This window comes from Zingiber officinale, chromosome 2B (assembly GCF_018446385.1).
Source record: "Zingiber officinale cultivar Zhangliang chromosome 2B, Zo_v1.1, whole genome shotgun sequence".
NCBI classification, from domain to species: Eukaryota; Viridiplantae; Streptophyta; class Magnoliopsida; order Zingiberales; family Zingiberaceae; genus Zingiber; species Zingiber officinale.
Window position 1 is genome coordinate 114,001,655 of NC_055989.1, and position 15,515 is coordinate 114,017,169.

The following is a 15,515-nucleotide window of genomic DNA, read 5'->3' on the forward strand; positions in this document are numbered from 1 at the left end:
AGAGAAGCTGTAATTCCTATCGAGGTGGGAGTAGAATCCAATATAAGACAACTATATGACGATGACAATGCAAGTAGACGACTTATGGAGCTAGATCTGATAGAAGAAATTCGAGACAAAGCTACAACTAGTCTTATATCATACCGACAACGAATGAAACAAAATTATAACAGGAGAGTCATCCCTAGATTCTTTCAAGTGGGGGATCTAGTATAGAAGCGTGCCAAGCCCGCTGGGGATGTTAACAAATTAGCACCACAATAGAAAGGACCCTATAAGGTGGTAGAAAAACTAGCATCAGGCTCATATTATCTCCAAGACACAGAAGGAAGAATTCTCGGGCGCCCATGGAGTACAATCATTTACAGCCCTAACTAACTTAACAAGCTTATATCGCTCGAGAAATATAGATATCTCTGAACGAGTGGACTAATGTCTCCTCAGTATACTCCAATCATCCAATCATGTGAAACTTAGCACATCCAAAAGAACAAATCAAGTTTACTTTAGGCAATTTCCCTCCTTTCGGTTCTGTAAAAAGATGACAAGTATACTTGCGATTTATATACTTCATATAATTTTGTGAATACAGTGCAGGTCAAATATCTCCCAAGAAATAGAACATGGTTTAAATAACATGATGATCACCAGGCATTGTTCTGCTTAAGCATCCATCAATTGGGAGCCTTAAGGAGTGACCGCCGAGGTTTCCTTAAGGAATCTCGAAGACGTTAAACCATCACAAGGTTAGTGAAAGCATTTTTAGTTTCACTCAAATCATAGTCGATCGAGAAATCTCTTGAAGTAACCCAGACGGGCCTTCTTGGGAGAAATCGAAGACTTTAAACTAGCATGAACATAGTCGATCGGGAAATCTCTTGAAGTAACCCGGACAGGCCTTCTTGGGAGAAACCGGAGACTTTAAACTAGCATGAACACAGTCAATCGGGAAATCTCTTGAAGTAACCCGGACGGGCCTTCTTGGGAGAAACCGGAGACTTTAAACTAGCATGAACATAGTTGATCGGGAAATCTCTTGAAGTAACCCGGACGGGCCTTCTTGGGAGGAACCGGAGACTTTAAACTAGTATGAACATAATCGATCAGGAAATCTCTTGAAGTAACCCGGACGGGCCTTCTTGGGGGGAACCGGAGACTTTAAACTAGCATGAACATAGTCGATCGGGAAATCTCTTGAAGTAACCCGGACGGACCTTCTTGGGAGGAACCGGAGACTTTAAACTAGCATTAACACAGTCGATCGGGAAATCTCTTGAAGTAACCCGGACGGGCCTTCTTGGGAGAAATCGGAGACTTTAAACAGCATGAACACAGTCGATTGGGAAATCTCTTGAAGTAACCCGGATGGGCCTTCTTGGGAGAAACCGGAGACTTTAAACTAGCATAAACATAATCGATCGGGAAATCTCTTGGAGTAACCCGGACGGGCCTTCTTGGGAAGAACTGGAGACTTTAAACTAGCATGAACATAGTCGATTAGGAAATCTCTTGAAGTAACCCGGACGGGCCTTCTTGGGAGGAACCGGAGACTTTAAACTAGCATGAACACAGTCGATCGGGAAATCTCTTAAAGTAACCGGGACGGGCCTTCTTGGGAGGAACCGGAGACTTTAAACTAGCATGAACACAGTCGATTAGGAAATCTCTTGAAATAACCTGGATAGGTCTTCTGGGGAGGAACCGGAGACTTTAAACAATCATTAGCAAAGTCATGCAGAATTGAGTACCTGATCAAAATATGATAGAGCACAGGACTCTATTGACTCAAATTAATCGGGATTACACGCTCGATTGAAAACTCAGAGGTTGATGAAATTCTTTATATTAAATCGATCGGGATTACATGCCCGATCGAAAACCCAAAGGTTGATGAAATTTTTCATATTAAATCATTCGGGATTATATGCCTGGCCTAGATTCAAAGTTATCCGGATTTCTTTATAAAGATCACTCGATATTACACCCCCGACCAAGATTCAAAGTTCAAAGGGAATTCTTTATATATATATAATCCTTCAAAATTACATTCCCCATCAAAATTCATGACCATATGAAGCCCTCTATTTAAAATCGCTCGAGATTGTACGCTCGACCAAGAATACACAAATCCTATGGAGTTTTTCATATAAAGTTGATCGGGATTACATGTCCCTCGGAAGCACTGAGGTCTTTGGAATTCCTTATATATAATCAGGCTTGATTAGAGATCAAAGAGTTTACGGAAAAGCCTTATTGTTCAGAACCATATGATCAATTAAGAGACCACAACAGGAAAAGCTTTTGAGCAAGACAGTACTTATTCTCAAGAAGCAGCAACCAGATAATGAAGGTCAGAAAAATAGGTAAGTACAAATTTTTACAAATATTGCAAGTACTTAATTACAAGTCTTTTAATGACAAGTCTTTTATGAATACAAAATCATGCTTACTCAAAATGGCTCGTCAAATTTTTGGGTAATTCCTAGTTAAGTCTGCGACGGTTTATGAATAGAGAGGGGGGATTCTCGAGATAGATAACCACCTTCCCTCAATTGCTAGACAACCCCTGTCACAGAATGATTTAGAGTCCCTATGATTCGACGAACATATTCGTTAACAAATGCTGGAGACCTTAGATAAGTTAAGCACCTATCTTCCCATCGGTCTTCCTCCTGCTCCTTATAACTTTGAAATTCAATTTGTAGTTTAGTATTTTGATCTTTGAGAGTGTCTCTCTCCAATTTAAGCTGTTCTAGTTCCTTTTGGAGCGAGGATATCTCTGCATCCTGAGTTTTTCTTTATTCTTTCTCTTGTAGAAGAGCAAACTCTTTTGAGGCTGAATCTTGAGCCTGATCAGAAAGAATGTAACGACCCGCCTTCTACTAACTAAGCTGCAAGGCCGGACCGTCACATTATGCTGTGCTAAACTATTCCCTGACCATCATTAAATCTAAGTTGCGGAACTGTACTATTTAAAATTTTGCTAAACTATTATCATTTCTTTATTCTATATGTGCTAGAGGGTGTAATCTAAGCTGTTGTTAATATATTTTACATCCCTCATGGTCAAGGAGCTGGACTAAAGGTTTCCCGGCTGATTTCAGGCCTCCCAATCGATCCACAGATCGATTGGAATGGTTGAATCGATCCAGTGATCGATTCAGCCGGCTACTGTATGCGGGACTTGGGTTGGATTGATCCAGTGATCGATCCAGCACGCTACTGTGCTCGGGGCGATATTCTGGATCGATCGGCTGATCGATCCAGTCTGGCCAATCGATCCAGTGATCGATCCCAGAGCCTTCTGTTCGCGACAGAAATTGCTGGATCGATCGGCTGATCGATCTAGAAGCCTACTGTTCGCGGAACAACTTGCCCAATCGATCAACTGATCGATTGGGAACCCTCGAATCAATCAGCTAATCGATTCGAATTTCTGATTTCAACCAAGGGTCTGATTTCAGCACTTGTTCGTGCCAAAATCACCTATAACATTTCTAAACTAAATGCCAAACATTCTAACATCACAAAAATAGTATTCTAAACAAGATAGGATACTTGATTAACTAATTCATAACATTTAACATGCTAAGGTGCAAAATAACCAAATGCTAAAAAGTTCTAGTGCTTAAACAAGCTTGCTGAAATTCCCTAAGATCTCTATTCCAAGTTCCATCCACACACATCTTCATCGCATTGCCCTCCAGCCTCCGCTAGTCCATCTTTCCTTTACCTTTATCTGCAGTATAAGGAAAAAGTATCTGTAAGCTTTCGCTTAGTAAGAAACCATCTACCTCACAAAAACATGCAATCGATGCAAATCATGCTTTGAAAATATGCTATTTAAAACACGTACTGATTGAACTAAAACATGGCATGCTATCATACAATACATAGCAATCGAAAGCTAGTCATGGCATACTATCATCTAAAGCAGGTGTAATAAAACTGAACGTAGAGCTATCATACATGATCATAAGAGAGAGCTGAACTGAGCTAATTCTAGCAAACGCTAAAACTGTACTGATTTCACCTAGCTATTCTGTGGAAGTTTAAAAACTATATACATAATAGGTGAAAATACATAATCATGCTGTTGTTTGGGCCCGGCGACTGTACTTGCTGTGCGCGCATCCCTAACTAAACCCGGGGTTGCAAATTCTGAATCTAGTAGGGTTTGCTAGGTTAGCTGAACCTAGGGACGACTATGGGAGTCCAACCCAATGGATATCTAATCCAGTAGAGTGCCACTGAGAAAGTAAAATACTGAACATAAGCTAATAGCTATTGTCTTGCTTCTACTAGGTTGTCTAAACCCAGAACTAGGTTATCTGAACCTAGAGGCGACTATGGGAGCCCACCCATTGAACATCTAGTCCATCATAACTGTAGCAAGACTAAATAAGCTGTAAAATGCTTCTATTGCATTTATATAGGCTACTAAAATGCCTAAGTTGCATTTTAACTGTGCTATTAATTTGACCGAACACTTGGTATGCGCTAGTTCGCATCCTTTGTGTCGGAAAACTGCATATCGCTAAATTAAAAGCATACAATCATTCGAAAAGCTACTTATACTGCAGGTGAGGGGTTTCTTACCTCCTGTTCGTAATTTCTTACGATTCTAATCGCTAGGTTTTCTGGAGGAGAGATCTCTTCAACGATCTTCTCGCGTCTACGCGTTCTTCTCGCGGAGAGGAGCGTCCCCGTATCCTTGATGTTGCTGGGAGGTGCTCCTAGAACCCTTGGCTTGGTGCGCCGAGAGAGAGAGAGGAAGAAGAGATGGGCGGCGGTGAGGGTTTGAGGAGAAGAAAATTCCCGATCAAAAATAAAACATCACTTAATAATTCCCTATTTATATTAAGTGGTAATTTCGGCCCAACTCTAACTTAAATAAAATTGTTCCCCTTTCCTTTCAGCATGGCTCTGCTGGGTTCACTTGGTTACTAAGGTTCATCATAAGTCATAGAACCCAATAGGTCTCGGGTTCAATTCCCGCGTAGGCTATTTTCGTTCTCTATTTATTTTTGCTACTTCCGCTATTCTAAAAATCCCATAAAAATATCCTAAATTTCCAGAAAAATCGTAGAATATTTCTAAAATAGTTTTGAGAATTTTCGGGCGTTACAATCCCCCATACCTTATAAAAAGTTCATCCTCGAACTTAGAATAACTCTAGGTACTTCTGTCTCATACTAGCTTCTGTCTCCCAAGTTGCCTCTTCTACTGTGTGATTTTGCCAAATAACTTTTACTAATGGTACTTCCTTGTTCCGCAATTTCTTAACTGCTCGATCTACTATCTGAGTAGGCCGACCATCATAGCTGAGGTCTTCGCGGATTTGTACCAGCTGGGGCTCAATCACCTGGGTGGCATCTGAGATATGCTTCTTCAGCATAGAGACATGAAATACGTTGTGGACAGCTGACATTTCCTGGGGTAGCTCTAACTCATATGCTACCTTGCCCACTCTTCTGCTGATAAGGTATGGTCCCACATATCTAGGACTTAGCTTGCCCTTCTTCCCAAAACGCATTACTCCCTTCATGGGAGCTACTCTGAGGAACACTGAATCCCCAACTGAAAACTCTAAAGGTCTACGTCGTGTATCAACATAGCTTTTCTGGCAGCTCTGAGCTGTCTCTATCCTTTGGCGGATCTGCTGTATAGCTGCTGTGGTATCTGCCACTAGATCTGTTTGAAGTTCTAGTTCTTTCTGTTCACCACTCTCATACCAGCAGATTGGAGATCTTCACCTCCGCCCATAGAGAGCCTCGTAAGGTGCCATGCTGATGGTGGCCTGATAGTTGTTATTGTATGCAAATTCTGCTAAACTCAGATATTTGCACCAACTTCCTTTGAAATCTAGGGCGCATGCTCAGAGCATATCTTCGAGTACCTGATTTACTCGCTCCATCTGTCCATCTGTCTGAGGATGGAAGGCTGTGTTGAACTTTAACTTTGTGCCCAAAGCTGACTGTACACACTCCCAGAAGTGTGATGTGAATCTACTGTCTCTATCTGATATAATGGTTCGTGGGACTCCATGTAATCTAACGATCTCCTTGAGATACAACTGAGCTAGCTGTTCCATGGAGTAGGATATCCGGATAGCTAAGAAGTGGGCTGATTTAGTCAACCTGTCGACTATTACCCAGATGGTATCAAAACCATTCGTGGTTCTGGGTAGTCCCACTATGAAATCCATAGAAATGTCTTCCCACTTCCATTCTGGAATCTGAATAGGCTGCAAAACTCCTCCTGGTCTCTGATGTTCTGCCTTAACCCTCTGACAGGTTAGGCAGGTGCTGACATATCGAGCGATGTTTCTCTTCATCCCAGGCCACAAAAAACGTTTCTTCAAGTCCTGGTACATTTTAGTGGAGTCTGGATGCATCGTATAGGGAGTCTTGTGAGCCTCATCTAAAATCTTCCTTCTGAGTTCTTCCTGATCTGGAGCGCATAATCTGTCACCAAAGTATAATACCCCGCTATCTGATATTCTGAACTCTCCACCTTCTGATTCTGCTATCCCTTGCTTGATTTTCTAAATTTCAGGATCCTGTTCCTGAGCTGTCTGAATGTCACCAAGCAAGGTAGACTCTAATGTCATAGTAGAGAGTTGTCCGACTATGAGTTCGAGACCGAAATCTGCGATCTCTTTCTGTAGGGGCGGTGACATGGTTGCTAGGGATAGTAAGGTAGCATCGGAATTTCTGCTAAGTGCGTCTGCCACCTTATTGGCTTTTCCTGGGTGGTAGAGGATATCTATGTCATAATCTTTGACCAGCTCTAGCCATCTACGCTGTCACATATTCAGATCCTTCTGAGTGAAGAAATACTTCAGACTCTGATGATCTGTATACACTCTGCACTGAGCTCCATACAAGTAATGTCTCCAAATTTTGAGAGCGAACACTACTGCTGCAAGCTCAAGGTCATGAGTAGGATAGTTCTTCTCATAATCCTTGAGTTGTCTGGAGGCATAGGCGATCACCTTGCCATTTTGCATCAGTACTGCTCCTAGTCCCAATTTCGAGGTGTCACTATAAATATCAAAGTTGTCTGTGTTTTCTGGTAGAGCCAGAATAGGTGCACTGGTCAATCTCCTCTTTAGCTCGCTAAAGCTGTTCTCACAGTTCTCTGTCCACTGAAATTTTCTGTTCTTTCTAGTAAGAGCTGTCAGTGGGGAGGCTATCCTGGAGAAGTCCTCTACGAATTTTCTGTAATAACCTGCTAATCCCAGAAAGCTTCTGATCTCACTGGCATTCTTGGGTCTTTTCCAGTTACTCACAGCTTCTATTTTACTGGGGTCTACCATGATACCATCCTTTGAGATGATGTGACCCAGGAAGGACACCTGATCTAACCAAAATTCACATTTTGTGAACTTGGCGTACAACAGGTTCTGCTGAAGGGTCTGCAGTACTATTCTCAGGTGCTCTGAGTGTTCTTCCTGAGTTCCTGAATAGATAAGGATGTCATCGATGAAGACGATTGTTAGAGTGTATACCAAAAGCCTAGCTTTTGGTATAAATATTTATCTAGAAATAAGAATCACATTGGTCAAATGTCTACATTTATGATAAATATAGTTGTTCAATTAATTTATATTGTAGATAACATGGTGTGTGGTGTCACACACAGAGGATCATGTTATCAGTACCTTATAAATTATAAACAGTAGCTCACGACCATAATGGAAAGGAACAAACCATTGGAAGGTCGTAGTGTAATTAGGTATTAGTTTATCTTAACTATATAATTACACTAGTACACTTAGAGTGTATTGAGTAGGACCATTAGAGGTCGTTTCTTTTATACTGACTTTATAAAGAAACAAAGACCTCAGTTATTATGGAAGTGTGTGCTCTTAATCCTAATATAATAACAAGCACATATATTTGATATTTATTTCTTTAATTTATCAATGGGTGAGATTTAGTTCGATAAATCAATAAGCCCGATAAGTTGGGAAATGATATCACTTATAGTGTGTGTTGTTGATTATAGAAGGAAACTGTGTCCTAGTGATCTAGGTTGAGAATGTCCCCAAGAGGAGCTCATAAGGATTGTCATGTTAAACCCTGCAGGTGAACTTAGTCCGACATGACGATAAAGTTGAGTGGTACTACTCTTGGAGCTAGATATTAATTAAGTGAGTTGTCAGTAACTTACTTAATTAGTGGACATTTGTTATCTTAAACACAGGGAGACTAACACACTCATAATAAGAAGGAGCCCAAAATGTAATTTGGGATTGGTGCGGTAGTTCAATAATAGTTCTCTAGTGGAATGAATTATTATTGATAAAATTAAGTTGTGTGTTCGGGGCGAACACGGGATGCTTAATTTTATCGGGAGACCAAAACCAATTCCTCCTCTCGGTCCCTATCATAGCCTCTAGTATATAGAGATTTATACCCACCGCATACCCACCTTCTTACCCATCCAATGGGGCCGGCCAAGCTAGCTTGGAACCCAAGCTAGGGCCGGCCAAGACCAAGTGGATGAGCCATGAAGGTGCCCGGCCAAAAGCTTGGGTCCCAAGCTTAGGTGGCCGGCCACTAGAATATTAAAAAGGATTTTTATTAAAATTATTTCTTATGTGGATATCATGATTTTAAAAGGGAGTTAAAAAAAAATTAAAATTTCCTTTTATAACTTTCTACAAAAGATTAAGAGAAGAGATTAATCTCTTTCCTTATTTGTAGTTTAAAAGGATGGTTTTAATTTTTGGTAAAAACTTTCCTTATTTGTAAATCATCTACATGATTAAAAGAGAGTTTAAAATTTGAAATCTTTCCTTATTTGTTGATTAAAGGAGGATTTTAAATTTTAAAAAAACTTTCCTTTTTAAACATGTCCATGATTTAAAAGAGAGTTTAAAAATTAAATATTCTCTTTTATAAGTTTCTACAAAAGATTAAGAAAAGATTTGATATCTTTCCTTATTTGTAGATTGAAAGAGATTTTAATTTTTAGAGATAACTTTCTTTTTATCCACATGTTTAAAAGAAAGATTTTAATTTATTAAATTTCCTTTTTATAAACCAATCATGAAGGGATAAAATTATTGGAGAAATTTTTATAAATTTCCGGAAACAAATTAGGAAGTTTTAATTCTTGTTTAATTAAAACTCTCCTTGATTTGAGGAAATAAGTGGCCGGCCATGTTTAAGTGAGAAGAAAAATTATTTTAATAAATTTTTCCTTTTCATGGCAAAAGAATTAAGGAAGTTTTTATTAAAATTTCCTTATTTGCCAAGACCAAGGATTATAAAAGAGGAGGTAGAGGAGCCTTCATGGGTGAACAACCTCTATTATTTTCTCCCTCTTTTCTTCCTTGGTGTGGCCGGCCTCCTTCCTTTCTCTTCTCTCCATCTTGTGGCCGGACCTCTCTTCCTCCTTGAAGATCAAGTGGTGGCCGGATTTTAGCTTGGAGAAGAAGGAGAGAAAGCTTACATCCCTTGGAGCTTGATTGGTGGAAAAATATCTTCATCTCTTAGAAGCATAGTGCTTGGCCAAAACTTGAAGAAAGGAGAAGAAGGTGCTTTGGTGGTTTCTCATCTCGGAAGATCGTTGCCCACACAACGTTCGAGGTTAGAAGAGGAATACGGTAGAAGATCAAGAGGTCTTTCTAAAAGGTATAACTAGTAATTTTTCTTTCCGCATCATACTAGTTATTTTTGGAAATAATACCAAATACAAGAGGCATGCGATTCTAGTATTTCGAATATGTTTTTCGATGTTGTGTTCTTTTGTTTTCTTTTTCCTTGTGATTTGATTGTTCTTTTCGGTTAACCTAAAGTTATTTTAGGAAATTAAATATTAGCTTTCCATAAAAGGTTTTGTCTAGTCGGTGGTGGTTGCTCCCATATCCAAGAAGGCCATGTGCCTCGCCACGTCAGTACTGGGAACCAATTATGGAAATTAATATTTAATGGAATTAATAACTTAAGGTGATTTGGGTTGAACGTGTTAAGTTCCGCAGGAGACCCAAGTCAAAACCTAAAAGAACGAATAGATTAAGTTTTGGATCAAACGTGTTAAGTTCCGCAGGCGATCCAAAATTTAATTTAAAAGAACACATGGTAGCTAGGAAAAGGTTCAGACCTTTGTATAAAATTTTTGTACAGTGGAACCTCTAGGCTTTCCGAGTAGCAACCAACAACGATAACGAACTTATCTAAGTACTCTCTGAATAGTCTGTTCATGAGGTCCATGAAAGTAGCTGGAGCATTTGTCACGCCAAAGGGCATGACTACGAACTCGTAATGTCCGTATCTAGTCCTGAATGCTGTCTTGGGTATATCCCCTTCTTTAACTTTCACCTGATGATAACCTGACCTGAGGTCTATCTTAGAGAACACTGCTGCTCCCTTCAACTGATCGAACAGGTCATCAATTCTGGGAAGAGGATACCTATTCTTGATCATGACTTGGTTCAGTGCTCTGTAATCTATGCACAGGCGCATGCTCCCGTCCTTCTTCTTCACGAACAATATAGGCGCTCCCCATGGTGAGTGACTCGGACGTATGAAGCCCTTGTCAAGAAGCTCCTGTAGTTGCTCATGAAGTTCTTTCAGTTCTGCTGGAGCCATGCGGTAAGGTGCCTTGGAGATAGGATTTGTACCGGGAATGAGTTCTATCTCAAATTCGATCTCCCTGTCTGGTGCTAGGCCTGGTAACTCTTCAGGGAAGACTGTTGGGTAGTCACGTACGACTAGGACCTCTGCTAGCTGTCGGTCCTTGTCCTGACCGGTACTGACTACGTGTGCTAAAACTCCCGTACATCCTGAATCCATTAATCTCTGTGCTTTCATAGCGGAGAGAAATTTCTTGGGCTTTCTCTTTGGTTCTCCGATGAACTCGAACTGTGCTTCTGCTTCAGGTTGGAATACAACTTTCAGTTTACGGCACTCGATGGAAGCACCGTATCTGATCAAGAAGTCCATTCCGAAGATGACATCGTAGTCAGTCATATTTAGCACTATCAGATCACAAAAGAGTTCTCTGTCTACTATAATGACTGGTACTGCTCTGAGCCAGTAGGTGGATGCCATAATTTCTCCTGAAGGCAATGTCGTCAGAAACTGACGACTAAGTACCTCTGGGGGTATCGCTAATTTCTCGACAAATGCCCTGGATATATAAGAATGGGTTGCCCCAGTATCGAATAAGACAGTGGTACTTTGCTGTAAAATACTAATCTGACCTGTAACAACTGTCGAGGCATTCGCTACGTCTTCTCTGGTTAAGGAGTAGATCCTTGCATTCATCATAGCTGGAGGGGCTTCTAGTCTGCCCTGGCTGATGTGTGGACCATCTAGAGCGGCCTGCATCTGATGTAACTAGGCTAGCTGGCCTCCGTACTGAATCGGCTGTGGTGGAGGAAGACTAGTCTTGTTCGGGCACTGCTTAGCCATATGCCCTTCATGTCCACATTCAAAGCATCCTCGGGTGCCCTTACGACAAACTCCAGGGTGGAATTTCCCGCAAGTAGCACACTTTGGATAACTGGGCTGTTTGCTAGCTGGTCCTCCTTTTGGGTAACTCCCTGGCTTGCGCTTATTGCTGGAGTTCCCTTTCCAGTTGGAGCTGTGGCCCTGTTCTTTCTGAGTGCCTGAACCTCCTTGACCTTTAGATTCTGTGAGAACTTGCTTCTGCTGCTTGATATTATTCTGGTAGTGCTCGGTGTTCTTCGGTGTTTTGCGGCCTGTGAACGCCGCCAGCAACGTTCATTGCTATTTCCGACCTCAGCATCTTGAGCATCAACCGGACTCTTTCTTTCTCTGTGCTGACTAGTTCAGGGCATAGACGAACCAATCTATTGAATTTCTTCACGGCTTCCTCAACTGATATGTTGCCCTGACGAAACTCAGTGAACTCGTCGTAGTGGCGGTTTGTGACCCGCATGTGAAAGAATTCTTCAAAGAACTCCTTCTCGAAGTCTGCCCATGTCATCTGGTTCACTGGGCGCTTCGCTCTAATTCTCTCCCACCACATACGTGCATCTCCTGTCAAGCAGAAGGAGGCGCACTTCACCTTCTCATGTTCTGGCCAGTCCAGAAGCTCCATCGTACTCTCCAGTGTCTTAAACCAGGCTTGAGCATCCTATGGTTCACTGGTGCCTGAGAAGTTCTCGGGCTTGACTCTCTGCCACTGGATCAGATAGGCTTCTCTCTTTGCCTCTACTGCTGCTGGGGCTACTGGTGCTGTAGGCGGGACTGGTGGAACCTCTAAGACGACTGCTGTTGCTAAGTTTGGTTCCGGGGTGACTGTGAGAGTATTCTGTTGATTAGCCTTTAAGGTGGCTATCTCCTGCTGCTGTTCAGCTAACTGCTGCTGTAACTGAGCCACCAATGTTGTCAGGTCTGGGGGAGGCACTGAACTGCCTGCCTCATGTTGGGGCTCAGTAGCTGGTGCACTTCTAGCTGGGCGTCCTCGGGCCATTCTAGAGACATAGAGGCATATATGACTAATACAATCTTAATAGAGTAACTACTGTTACCATATTAACTACTATCATAAACAAGCATGCTTTAGTTATATCTAAACATGAAACAAGAAACATAAAGAAAGTGAGAGATGTTCTTACTTGGAAGCTGCAGGTTCAATGCTGATGTGTGTGTAGGAAGTATGGAAACTGCTCTGATACCACTCTGTAACGACCCGCCTTCTACTAACTAAGCTGCAAGGCCGGACTGTCACATTATGTTGTGCTAAACTATTCCCTGACCATCATTAAATCTAAGTTGCGGAACTGTACTATTTAAAATTTTGCTAAACTATTATCATTTCTTTATTCTATATGTGCTAGAGGGTGTAATCTAAGCTGTTGTTAATATATTTTACATCCCTCATGGTCAAGGAGCTGGACTAAAGGTTTCCCGGCTGATTTCAGGCCTCCCAATCGATCCACAGATCGATTGGAATGGTTGAATCAATCCAGTGATCGATTCAGCCGGCTACTATATGCGGGACTTGGGTTGGATCGATCCAGTGATCGATCCAGCACGCTACTGTGCTCGGGGCGATATTCTGGATCGATCGGCTGATCGATCCAGTCTGGCCAATCGATCCAGTGATCGATCCCAGAGCCTTCTGTTCGCGACAGAAATTGCTGGATTGATCGGCTGATCGATCCAGAAGCCTACTGTTCGCGGAAAAACTTGCCCAATCGATCAACTGATCGATTGGGAACCCTCGAATCGATCAGCTGATCGATTCAAGTTTCTGATTTCAACCAAGGGTCTAATTTCAGCACTTGTTCGTGCCAAAATCACCTTTAACATTTTTAAACTAAATACCAAACATTCTAACATCACAAAAATAGTATTCTAAACATGATAGGATGCTTGATTAACTAATTCATAACATTTAACATGCTAAGGTGCAAAATAACCAAATGCTAAAAAGTTCTAGTGCTTAAATAAGCTTGCTGAAATTCCCTAAGATCTCTATTCCAAGTTCCATCCACACACATCTTCATCGCATTGCCCTCCAGCCTCCGCTAGTCCATCTTTCCTTTACCTTTATCTGCAGTATAAGGAAAAAGTATCTGTAAGCTTTCGCTTAGTAAGAAACCATCTACCTCACAAAAACATGCAATCGATGCAAATCATGCTTTGAAAACATGCTATTTAAAACACGTACTGATTGAACTAAAACATGGCATGCTATCATACAATACATAGCAATCGAAAGCTAGTCATGGCATACTATCATCTAAAGCAGGTGTAATAAAACTGAACGTAGAGATATCATACATGATCATAAGAGAGAGCTGAACTGAGCTAATTCTAGCAAATGCTAAAATTGTACTGATTTCACCTAGCTATTCTGTGGGAGTTTAAAAACTATATACATAATAGGTGAAAATACATAATCATGCTGTTGTTTGGGCCCGGCGACTGTACTTGCTGTGCGCGCATCCCTAACTAAACCCGGGGTTGCAAATTCTGAATCTAGTAGGGTTTGCTAGGTTAGCTGAACCTAGGGACGACTATGGGAGTCCAACCCAATGGATATCTAATCCAGTACAGTGCCACTGAGAAAGTAAAATACTGAACATAAGCTAATAGTTATTGTCTTGCTTCTACTAGGTTGTCTAAACCCAGAACTAGGTTATCTGAACCTAGAGGTGACTGTGGGAGCCCACCCGTTGAACATCTAGTCCATCATAACTGTAGCAAGACTAAATAAGCTGTAAAATGCTTCTATTGCATTTATATAGGCTACTAAAATGCCTAAGTTGCATTTTAACTGTGCTATTAATTTGACCGAACACTTGGTATGCGCTAGTTCGCATCTTTTGTGTCGGAAAACTGCATATCGCTAAATTAAAAGCATACAATCATTCGAAAAGCTACTTATACTGCAGGTGAGGGGTTTCTTACCTCCTGTTCGTAATTTCTTACGATTCTAATCGCTAAATTTTCTGGAGGAGAGATCTCTTCGACGATCTCCTCGCGTCTACGCGTTCTTCTCGCGGAGAGGAGCGTCCCCGTATCCTTGATGTTGCTGGGAGGTGCTCCTAGAACCCTTGGCTTGGTGCGCCGAGAGAGAGAGAGGAAGAAGAGATGGGCGGCGGTGAGGGTTTGAGGAGAAGAAAATTCCCGATCAAAAATAAAACCTCACTTAATAATTCCCTATTTATATTAAGTGGTAATTTCGGCCCAACTCTAACTTAAATAAAATTGTTCCCCTTTCCTTTCATCACGGCCCTGCTGGGTTCACTTGGTTACTAAGGTTCACCATAAGTCGTAGAACCCAATAGGTCTCGGGTTCAATTCCCGCGTAGGCTATTTTCGTTCTCTATTTATTTTTGCTACTTCCGCTATTCTAAAAATCCCATAAAAATATCCTAAAATTCCAGAAAAATCGTAGAATATTTCTAAAATAGTTTTGAGAATTTTCAGGCGTTACAAAGAAAGATATTGTGAAGCCTCTCCACTTTTTCTAAAACAGTGTTCTTATGAGAAACATCTGAAATAGCTTTGTCTTTCAAAGTAGTTTCCACCTAGTGGCTGGAATTTAACCGATCCACCTGTAGCTCCAGGGTTTTTCTTTCAAGCTCTTTGTTTTTCAATAGCTGTTGCTGATCTTTTCCATGTGTTTTTAATGTGGGACTATGTTTGTAACCTTGCAACCCCAACAATCCCCCATCAAACAAAGGACCACAGGCTTCCCACGTCCGATCCTCGACCCACCAGGACTTCTTGCCCCTCGATCCACCCGACCTACTAGGACTTCCTTGCCTAGCCGCAACTAGGACTTCCTGCCTGGTGTATGGTCCTCTTGATCTGAACTTAGGAGCCCCCACTTTCTTTGTTCAAGGTCAATATTGTACCCACATGGCTCAATCAGACCATAGCTCTTGTGCACAGTCGATGGTTAAACCTTCTGGCAGTCCGGGCTCTGATACCAACATCCGTTCAACCATGACCCGTTGGTACATTATGTCTAGCATCCGGTCACCCTTGACTTTGATTTTTCTTTAAATCCTTGAG